Here is an 11,570-nt window from a genome sequence, read left to right as displayed (position 1 = left end):
GCCAATAAAACACTACAGAAAATCAATGAAACCAAGAGCTGGTTCTTTGAAAGGATAAACAAGATTGACAAACCTCTAGCCAGGCTCACCAAGAAGCAAAGAGAGAGGACCCAAATGAACAATATCAGAAACAAAAGAGGAGAAATAACAATAGACCCCTCAGAAATACGAAGAATCGTAAAAAAATACTATGAGCAACTCTACTCCAACAAACTGGTCAACCTAGAAGAAATGGACATATTCCTAGAAAAATACAAGCTCCCAAACTCAACCAAGAGGAATCGAAAAATCTGAATAGTCCGATAACTATGGAGGAAATTGAAGCAGTAATCAAAAACTTCCAACTAACAAAAGCCTGGGACCATGGGGACTTCACAGGGGAATTTTATCAAACATTCAAAGAAGAAATAAAACCTATCATCCTCAGACTATTCCAAAAAAATTTTTGAGGAAGGAACACTTCCAAGCTCTTTCTATGAAACCAGCATTACCCAATCCTCAAACCCGATTATAGACAATACAAAGAAAGGGAATTACAGGCCAATGTCCCTCATGAGCATAGATGCTAACATTCTCAACAAAATTCTAGCAAATTGAATCCAGCATTACATTAGAAAGATAATACACCATGACCAAGTGGGATTTATTCTGGGGATGCAAGGATGGTACAATATCTGCAAATCAATAAATGTGATACACCATATAAACAAGCTGAGAGATAAAAACCATAGCCAACATCATACTCAAAGGGCAAAAACTAAAACCATTTCCCCTAAGAACAGGAACAGGACAGGGATGCCCACTCTCACCACTCCTCTTAGACATAGTACTTGAAGTACTAGCCATTGTGATCAGATAAGAAGAAGAAATAAAAGGCATCCAAATTGAAAAAGAAGTAAAACTGTTCTTATTTGCAGATGACATGATATTGTACATAGAAAACCCCAAAGACTCCATTAAAAAAACAAAAAAACAAAAACTACTAGACAAAATAAATGAATTCGGCAATGTAGCAGTGTACAAAATTAACACCCAGAAGTCTATGGCTTTTCTATACACCAATAATGAATTCACAGAAAGAGAAATTAAAAAAGAAATCCTATTTACCATTGCAAAAAAAAATTAAGATACCTAGAAATAATCTTAACCCAACAGATAAAGGACCTGTACTCAGAAAATTTCAGGATGGCAAAAAAAAGAGATAGAGGAAGACATGAACAAATGGAAGAATATACCACGTTCATTGAATGGTAGAAGCATATCATTCAAATGTCCATACTACCCAAAGCAAACAATAAATTCAATGCAACCCCCATTACAATACCAATGGCATACCTCAAAGACCTACAACAATTTCTCCAAAAATTTATCTGGAATAAGAAAAGACTCTGAACAGCTGCAGCAATCATGAGAAAGAACAATGTGGGAGGGATCAAACTATATCAAGTTATACTACAAAGCCATTGTTCTCAAAACTACCTGCTACTGGCACAAGAACAGACATATAGACCAGTGGAACAGAACAGAGAACCCAGAAATTGACAAAAGCCATTATGATCAATTAATATTTGACAAAGGAGGCAACATCATACAATGGAGTCAAGACAGTCTCTTCAATAAATGGTGTTGGGAAAACTGGACAGACACTTGCAAAATATGAAACTAGATCACCAACTTACACCATACACAAAAATAAACTCAAAATGGATAAAGGACTTAAACATAAGATGGGAAACCATAAAAACCTTGGAAGAAGCCATAGGCAGTAAAATAGCGGACATTTGTCGTAGCAATATATTTAACAATACATTGGAAGGCAATGGAAACTAAGGAGAACATAAACAAATGGGACTACATCAATATAAAAAGCTTCTTCACATCAAAAGAAACCATTAACAAAACAACAAGAAAGCCCACTACATGGGAGAACATATTTGCCAATGTTATCACCAATAAGGGTTTAATCTCCAACATTTACAGGGAACTCATACTACTTAACAAAAGGAAGATAAACAATCCAATAAAAAAAATGGGCAAAGGACCTAAATAGACACTTTTCAAAAAAGGACATTCAGAAAGCCAAGATACATATGAAAACATACTCAAAGTCACAAATCAACTGAGAGATGCTAATCAAAACAATGAGGTACCACCTCACACCTGTCAGAATGGCTATCATCAACAAATCAACAAAGGACAAGTGCTGGAGAGGACGTGGAGAAAAAGGAACCCTCCTTCACTGCTGGTGGGAATGCAAGCTGGTGCAGCCCTTGTGGAAAATAGTATGGCATTTCCTCAAAAATTTAAAAATCAAACTGCCATTTGACCTAGTAATACCACCTCTAGGAATATATCCCAAGAAAACAAAAACCAATCAGATAGGATATATGCACCCCTCTGTTCATAGCAGCACAATTTACAATAGCTAAGATTTGGAAACAGCCTAAATGCCCATCAGCAGATGAGTGGATTAGAAAACAGTGGTACATCTACACAATGGAATTATTTCAGAGGCAGAGAAATATCGAACAGACTGTCAAACTACAGCTGGAAGGATGGGGAGGGTTGGGGAGGGGAGGTAAGAGATCAACTCTAGGACTTGTATGCATGCATATAAGCATAACCAATGGATGCAAGACACTAGGTGAGGGCATGTGCTGGGATGTAGAGGAAGCCAGGGGAAGGTCAATAAAAGGAGAATAAAAGGAGACATATGTACTACTATTTGTAATACTTTAAACAATAAAATAAAATTTAAAAGAAAAGAGAGATACATAAAAAAAGTTTTGGAGTAGGAAATGCTCAATTATAATAATACTCAGAAAGTTCAAATAAGAATTGAAAATATTCTTATTATTTAATACACAGTATTCTTCCAGTTATCCATGTAACCAATCACCCCCAAACTGCTAGTTTAAAGCAACAACTTATTTTTATCTTTCATGGTTTGGGGATTGATTGGGCTCAGACTTTTTGTCAGTTGCTGAGGCTGAAATCATCTGAAGGTTTGATCAATCAGGACAGCAAAGATAGCTTCCTCACCCACATGTTTGTGCCTCACTGCTTCTGCTCATGGTCTCTCTCCAACAGAGTAGTCTACACTCTTACATGGCAGCTGTAGTATAGACAGAACAAGTATAATGATTTTATTTATTTTCTTAATCTATGCTGCTTAGCTTTTAATTCCTAACAGTTGTCTGATAAGAGAAATAGAGAAGTCATTAAATAATTTAAAATTATTTATAAAAATTACTTTGCCCAACTTATAATTATTTCCTCCAAACAGTTTCAAATGTCTAACAGAATGAAAGAAAAAGCAGTTTGACATTGATTTTAATGAACATTCTAATGTTATGCATAACAGAACATTATGAATACAATGGAAACAGTTTTATCAATAAAAAATATTTCAACACAAAGTGGGAGGTAATAATTTGATACCTGTATTATAACATTTATTTTTAAAAAAATATTCTTAGTTTGTGGGTGAAACAATTTTGCATTCCAAACTCCGGAAGAGAAAGACAGATGAAACTGCCATACTAGTCAAGGGCTGCACCTAAATATGATATCATATTACTTTTGATGTCATAGGGCTACCTAGATGCATGGGAATGGTGTGAAAAAATATATTTCTCTTGATGAGGGAGTAGCATGGTCTTGTTGTAGAAGCATGTGTGTGATTAGAGATGTTGTGGCTATATTCTAAAGCACATTATTCTATGTTACTAACTACAGTTATTATTTATTGCATATCACATACACTGAGATGTAGAAGGAGCTGTATATATATTATCTCCATAGCTTACTATGAAACTTTTAAGGTAGATATTATTATTCTCATATTACTAAGTGAGAAAACAAACTCAATGTGGTTAAAAGACTGGTGAAGGTGTCGTGGCTAAGAACATAACAAATGCCCACTTGTTATTTTTATATTTAGTAGACTATTGAACTCATGATTTTTTCTGTAATTATTTGAAAATGATAATTAGTAAGAAATGTTTACCCATTGTCAGTGGAAAACATTTGTGAGCGAGGAGGATAAAGTGAAGGAGGAAGGGAAGTTGGAGAAAGCTAGAATAAAGAAATGAAAGTTTTATGAAGAAGGCAACTTGCCAATTGTGTTTACTTCCATATCTGTAGGGCCTAGACTACTACTGCCCAACAACCATATGTTAAGTGATTTAAAAATGTATTTAACAATTTCCCATTTTCTGACAATTAAAATTAGCCTCCAAATAACATTTATATCAATTCATTGTACTTTTCCTTAAAATATTGCTTTATGAAAATATTTGTGATCATACTGGTAGTAATTGCCAATATCAGCACCATCATTATCCCAATGTATGAAGTAGCTACCTTCTGGGATCATTATCATGCAGTTCTTATTCTCAAAATGCTAATTGTTTCGAAGAAAGCAGAAATATACAATGACATTTAGAATGCCCCTAAATATTCATGTCAATCTATAAGACAGAGGTTACAAACCAAAGGTTAAATTTACATGTAAAAAGGTAAAGAGTGTATCATAAAAGTTTTGTGTTTAAAAAGAAATTTAGGAAAAATCTTTTGGTTAGTATGAGAACATTTCATAGACTTTCACTGGTTCTTTGAATAAGGAAAACTTATTTGAAGAAGGACGACACAGGAGATTATGCCCTGTGCTCCATTATTTCTGAGATTCCAGGAAGGCACAAATGAAGAGAGAAGACCACAGATGCTAGAAACTTGGAAAACATTGAGCATTTGTGAACAAAACTTTTCTTACCTTCAGTACCAGCAGTTATGACATTTTGAATATTGTTCTTTTTTTTCCTTTCAGCTTTTTCTCTAATTCTCTTCTGTGTGATTGTGTACTTCTGGAATTTGAGAATCACTCTGCAGATATCCTGCCTGGAACCTAAAGTCCTAGCTAAATGCAATGAAAAGTGTTTAGGGACTGATTTTAGGATCTCTGGTGATTTAGGGCCTACCAAACCTTCTATTGTTTCTAAGAGAATAATTTTTTTTTTTAACAAGTACAGTGTAGCCATAAGGAAGGGCCTTAGATGAACACCTGTATGGTACTTCTCCACAATGATAGATATCTTTATCACTGATAATTTGTAAAATACCTTAAAGTTAGGAATGACAGGTCTAAATTTTTAAAATTGTGGCGATCAATGTAAAGCCTATCATTTGGGTCCTAATAAGGTCATCAGTGAATTCTTATATTGGTGAGATCTGGTCAAATGAATCTAGTTAGCTTTAGTTTAAATATTAACTAACACCATAATAGTTTTAGTAAAAACACTAACAAAAACAGGAATAATTTGAAAGTTCTTTTCATTAGAAGTTAAAAATACATGTCTGGAATAAAGAAATAAATAAAATCATTACACTTGTTCTGATTATACTACAGCTGTGGTATTGCATTTAGTTCTGGACATCATATTGACAAGAAGAAGGCAACTGGTATAATAAATACCTGAAAATTATTTCAAATGATAAATATTACAAGTTACTGGGAAAAAGACAGGAAAGGAAATGTGCAAAGGAAAAGACATAATATCCAAATTTTCCAAGAGTTTTTGTGGGCAAACCAAGGATCAGCAATGTAGATTAATTTATTTGTCTGCTATGAGGAACCCATAGTCATAATTCATTCATTCATTTATTGAACAGTTATTGAGTGCCACTATGTGCTAAGCAGTGTACTGGGTACTGCAGATATGGACATAAACAAAACACAAAAATTCCCATCTTCACTGAGTTCTCATTGCTTTTTTTGCTTCTTGAAATTTAAATCTTCAGAGTAGATTCCCATATTTAATTTTAAATTGAGCTAAAATACTTAGTACTATTTTAGTTATGACCAGCATTGGCTGAAAATTCCACAGAATCTCTTTCCATGGATCTTTCGATTCCTGCTATATATATATTCATCTGCTTTTAAAATTAAAGACAACATAAAACACGTGATTACATCATCTGGATAAGTAACTAAAGAAAAAACCAACAGTGTTAACTTTACTCAACAAGAGCTAACAAAAATATTGAGTCTGTAGAGGTTCATCTGAAATTGGACAACCCACCTTTCACAGACTTTGATTTCAACTTTCACATGTGCATTCACACCATGTGTTGTATGGGTCAGTGGACTGAAACCACATGGTGGGCAAGGTAGTTAATATTATCAAAGGAGCATCTGGAGGATGTTCAAGGTTAATGAGAATTCCATTCTTAAACATTTTATTGAATATTGAGAGTTCTTTCTAGGATTCTTAGATTCAGTAAAGTATCATTTTTATCAATATGAGCTTAAATTTTGCTTATTACATGAACAGTTTCCCTTTTCTCAAATAATATATCAGAAATAAATAAATAGTACTCCCAATCTTTTCCTATTTAATATATGAATGATATAGACTTGCAAGTAACCATACACATCATTGTAAATAACATAATACAAAAGAAAATTATGTAAATATGGAATCAAAGGAGTTTTCCCTAAAGCATGGACATTTGGGTTATATTGCAGCATAATTACTTAAGTGAAGCACTTTCAAAATATTCTATTCTTTTTTTGAAGAAAATTTCTCTTGCCCAAAGTTGCTTTCTCCTGTTGTTTCATAAGAAAATTCACTAAATAGTCTGTTGCAGGTGAGAACACAGAGGCTAAGAAAGAGAAAGTGATTTCTCTAAAGTCACAGAGCTGATAAGTGGGTAAGTCAGGATTTAAATGTGTGATCTTCTGATTATATTGTCCAGGAATTTCATTTACTTTTTTATTACCCTCTGATCTCTGGCTTCCCTGGTTGTCCTGACCTAATTTGGGTTTCAAAAGGGTTTTTGTTGTTGTTGTTTTGTTGTTTTTTTTTTTTTTCTGTGCACCAACATTAAGTTAGATAACAAAGCTATCGACATAAGAAACATTCAAAACTGTAGAGAATTCTCGTCAGTTAATTTGAGCCAAACTGATGACAATCGCTGGGAAGCAAAATCTCAACAAATTGAGATAATGCTCCAGAGAATGGCAGTTTTGCACCTTATTTTTTACATTACAATCAAAGGAGGAAGTGTAATGAGTTACATAAAATCTATTGATTGGTAGATTAGGGAGGTGAGAGAAAACAAAGTGGGGAAACCACTGGGATAAACACTTCTTTTACAAAGGCGGGTGCAGGATAATTAATGGTCAGCAATTAACTCAATAACTATGAGGGGACTTGTGGTCTCTGTACTTGTGGTGTGGTATCTGTACTTTGAGGTTTGGAACAAGGAAATTACTTTGATATTCCAAAGATATGTTATCATATATGCAAAAAGACAATAAATGGCTCAGGTAAGGTAAATATTGACTTTTACTAGGGAAGATTTTAGCATAGAACATGACTATCTGCCATAAACTACTTTTAGTTAAAAAGTTTTCATTTCAGACCATCCTTTATGGTTACTTTAGATCTATTGAGTTTGTAAGGCCATCATGCTTGCCACCACTGAACTTGTCAGGTTTAGTATGTGGCCCCTTTTTGTCCACAAAAGTAAGAGAAAATTTTCAGGAGTGGAAATCTACTCTTTAAAAAATGATTTTGTATTGGTTTTTAGAAAGATAAGAATGGAGAAGCAGAGAGAGAAAGAAGTATCACTGCTGATGGGAATTTAGACTAGTGCAGCCATGGTGGAAAACAGTATGGAGTTTTCTCAAAAAAATTAAAGCTGGAACTCCCATTTGACCCAGTGATCCCACTTCTAGGAATATATCCCAAGAAGCCAGAAACACCAATCAGAAAGGATATATGCACCCCTATGTTCATAGAAGCTCAATTGACCATAGCTAAGATTTGGAAACAGCCTAAGTGCCCATCAGCAGATGAGTGGGATAAAAAACTGTGGTACATCTACACAATGGAATACTACGCTGCAGTAAAACAGAAGGAACTCTTGCCATTTGCAACAGCATGGATGGAACTGGAGAACATTATGCTAAGTGAAATAAGCCAGTCAGAGCAAGATAAATATCACATTATCTCGCTCAGTTGTCGAATATAGAGAACAACATAGACTGATGAACAGGGACAGATCCAAAGACAGAGAAACAGTGATCGGACTATCAATCCCCAGACGGAAAGTAAGGGAGGGTTGGGGTAAGGGGAAGAGATCAACTAAAGGACTTGTATGCATGCATATAAGCCAAACCAATGGACATGGACAACAGGGGGATGAGAGCATGAGTGGGGGGGGGAGGTTAGGGGTTAATAGGGGGATGAGGACACATTTGTAATACTCTAACCAATAAAGAAATTAAAGATAAAATAAAAGATCTTAGCTATTGTAAATAGCACCACTATGAACATAGGGGTACATATGTTCTTTCTGATTGGTATTCCAGGCTTCTTATGATTTATTCCTAGAAGTGCGATCTCTGGGCCAAATGGAAGTTCCATATTAAATTTTTTGAGGAGACTCCACACTGCTTTCCATACTAGCTGAACCAGTCTGCATTCCCACACGCAGTGTAATAGAGTTCCTTTTTCTCAAAATCCTTGCCAGCACTGGTAGTTTGTTGTTTCACTGATGGAAGCCATTCTGAAAGATGTGAGGGGTGTAACTCATTGTCATTTTAATTTGCATCTCTCCCATGATTAGTGACATTGAGCATTTTCCCATATATCTCTTGGCCATTTGTATGTCTGCTTTGGACAAGTGTCTATTGAGGTCTTCTGTCCATTTTTTAAAAAAATTTATATTATTTTATTTTTAAAATCTTTATTGTTGAAAGTATTACATAAGTCCCCTTTATCTCCCATTGATGCCCCAACCCCCACCCCAGGCCTTCACCACCCTATTTTATGTGTCCATGGCTTATGCATAAATGCATATAAGTTCATTGGTTGATCTCTTCCAACCCATCCACCCTCCCCTGCCTTTCCTCTGAAATTTGACATTTTGTGTGATGATTCTATGTCTCTGGATCTATTTTTGTTCATCAGTTTATGTTGTTCATTAGATTCCACATATAAGTGGGATCATGTAAGACTTGTATTTCCCAGACTGCCTTATTTTGCTTAACATAATGTGCTCTGGATCCATCCATGCTGTGGCAAATACTAAGAGTTCTTTGTTTTTTTTTACAGCTGTGGAGTATTCCATTATGTAGGTGTACCACAGGTTTTTTTTTTAATGTTTTTTATTTTATTGTTCAAAGTATTACAAATAGTAGTACATTTGTCTCATTTTTCCCCATTGACCTTCCCACAGCCTCCCCTACGCACTGGCACATGCCCTCACCTCCACTCCCCCAGTGTCCTCTGTCCATTGGTTATGTTTCTATGCATGCATACAAGTCCTTCGATTGATCTCTTACCTTGCTCCCCAAACCCTCCCCAGCCTTCCCACTGTAGTTTGACAGTCTGTTCAATGCTTCTCTGAATTTGAATCTATTTTTATCATTTTATAATGTTATTTATTATCCACAGAAGAGTGAGATCATGTGGTATTTATCTTTCACTGACTTGCTTATTTCACATAGCATAGTGCTCGCCAGTTCCATCCATGCTGATGCAAATGGTAAGAATTCCTTCTTTTTTATAGCAGTGTGGTATTCCATTGTGTAGATGTACCATAGTTTTCTAATCCACTCATCTGCTGATGGGCATTTAGGCTGTTTTCAAATCTTAGCTATTGTAAATTGTGCTGCTATGAACATAGGAGTTCATACATCCTTTCTGATTAGTGTTTCTGTTTTCTTTGGATATATTCCTAGAAGTGGTATTACTGGGTCAAAAGAAATTTCCATTTTTACTTTTTTGAGGAAAGTCCATATGTTCTTCACAATGGCTGCAGAAGTCTACATTCCCACCAGCAGTGCACGAGAGTTCCTTTTTCTCCACATCCTCTCCAGCACTTGTCATTTGTTGATTTGTGGATGATAGCCATTCTGACAGGTGTGAGATGGTACTTCATCATTGTTTTGATTTGCATCTCTCAGATGCTGAGTGACTTTGAGAATGTTTTCATATGTCTCTCTGCCTTCTGTATGTCCTCTTTCGAAAAGTATTTATTTTGTTTCATTGCCTATTTTTTTATTGGGTTATTTATCTTCCTTTTGTTAAGTTGTATGAGTTCACTGTAAATGTTGGAGATTAAACCCTTATTGGTGATAACATTGGCAAATACGTTCTCCCATGTAGTGGGCTTTCTTGTTGTTTTGTTGATGGTTTCTTTTGATGTGCAGAAGCTTTTTATATTGATGTAGTCCCATTTGTTTATTTTCCCTTTAATATCCATTGCTCTAGGATCTGTATCTATGAAGATATTCTTTTGGTATATGTCCGAGATTTTGCTGCCTGTGGATTCCTCTAAGATTTTTATGGTTTCCTGATTTATGTTAAGTCCATTATCCACTTTGAGTTTCTTTTTGTGTATGGTGTAAGTTGGTGATCTAGTTTCATTTTTTGCATGTATCGGTCCAATTTTTCCTACATCATATATTGAAGAGACTGTCCTGACTCCATTGTATTCTCATGGCCCCTTTGTCAAATATTAATTGAGCATAATTGCTTGGATCTATTTCTGGGTTCTCTGTTTGGTTCCATTGATCTATATGTCTGTTCTTGTGCCAGTACCAGGCAGTTTTGAGAACAGTGGCTTTGTAATACAGTTTGATATCTGGTATTGAGATCCCTCCAACTTTGTTCTTCTTTCTCAGGATAGCTGTGGCTACTCAGCATCTTTTTTATTCCAGATGAATTTTTAGAGAATTTGTTCTAGCTCTTTGAAATATGCCATTGATATTTTAATAGGTATTGCATTGAATCTATAGATTGCTTTAGGTAGTATGGACATTTTAATAGTGTTGATTCTACCAATCCATGAACAAGGTACGTTCTTCCATTTGTTTATGTCCTCCTCTATCTCTTTTTTCAATGTCGTGTAGTTTTCTGAGTACAGGTCTTTTACATCCGTGGTGAAGTTTATTACTAGGTATCTTAGTTTTTTTGGTGCAATGGTAAATGGAATTTCTTTTTATTTCTCTTTCTGTGAGTTTATTATAGGTGTATAAAAAGGCCATAGATTTTTGGGCATTAATTTTGTATCCTGCTACATTGCCTAACTCATTTATTAGGTCTGGTAGTTTTTTGATGGAGTCTTTGGGGTTTTCTATGTACACTCTCATGTCATCTGCAAATAATAATAGTTTTACTTCTTATTTTACAATTTGTATGCCTTTTATTTCTTCTTGTCTGATCACAATGGCTAGTACTTCTGGTACTATGTCAAACAGGAGTGGGAAGAGTGGGCATCCCTGTCTTGTTCCTGTTTTTAGGGGAAATGGTTTTAGTTTCTGCCCATTGAGTATGATGTTGGCTGTAGGTTTGTCATATAGGACTTTTATTATGTTGAGGTATGATCCCTCACTTCCCACTTTGCTGAGAGTTTTTATCAAGAAAGGGTATTGGGTTTTGTCAAATGCTTTTTCTTCATTAATTGTTGTGAATATGTGATTTTTGTCTCTCAGTTTGTTTATATGATGTATCACATTTATTGATTAGCGGATATTGTACTATTTTTGCATTTCTGGC

Source organism: Myotis davidii, unplaced genomic scaffold (genome assembly GCF_000327345.1).
Source record: "Myotis davidii unplaced genomic scaffold, ASM32734v1 scaffold1539, whole genome shotgun sequence".
NCBI lineage: Eukaryota > Metazoa > Chordata > Mammalia > Chiroptera > Vespertilionidae > Myotis > Myotis davidii.
Note: the sequence above shows the minus strand (reverse complement) of the source record.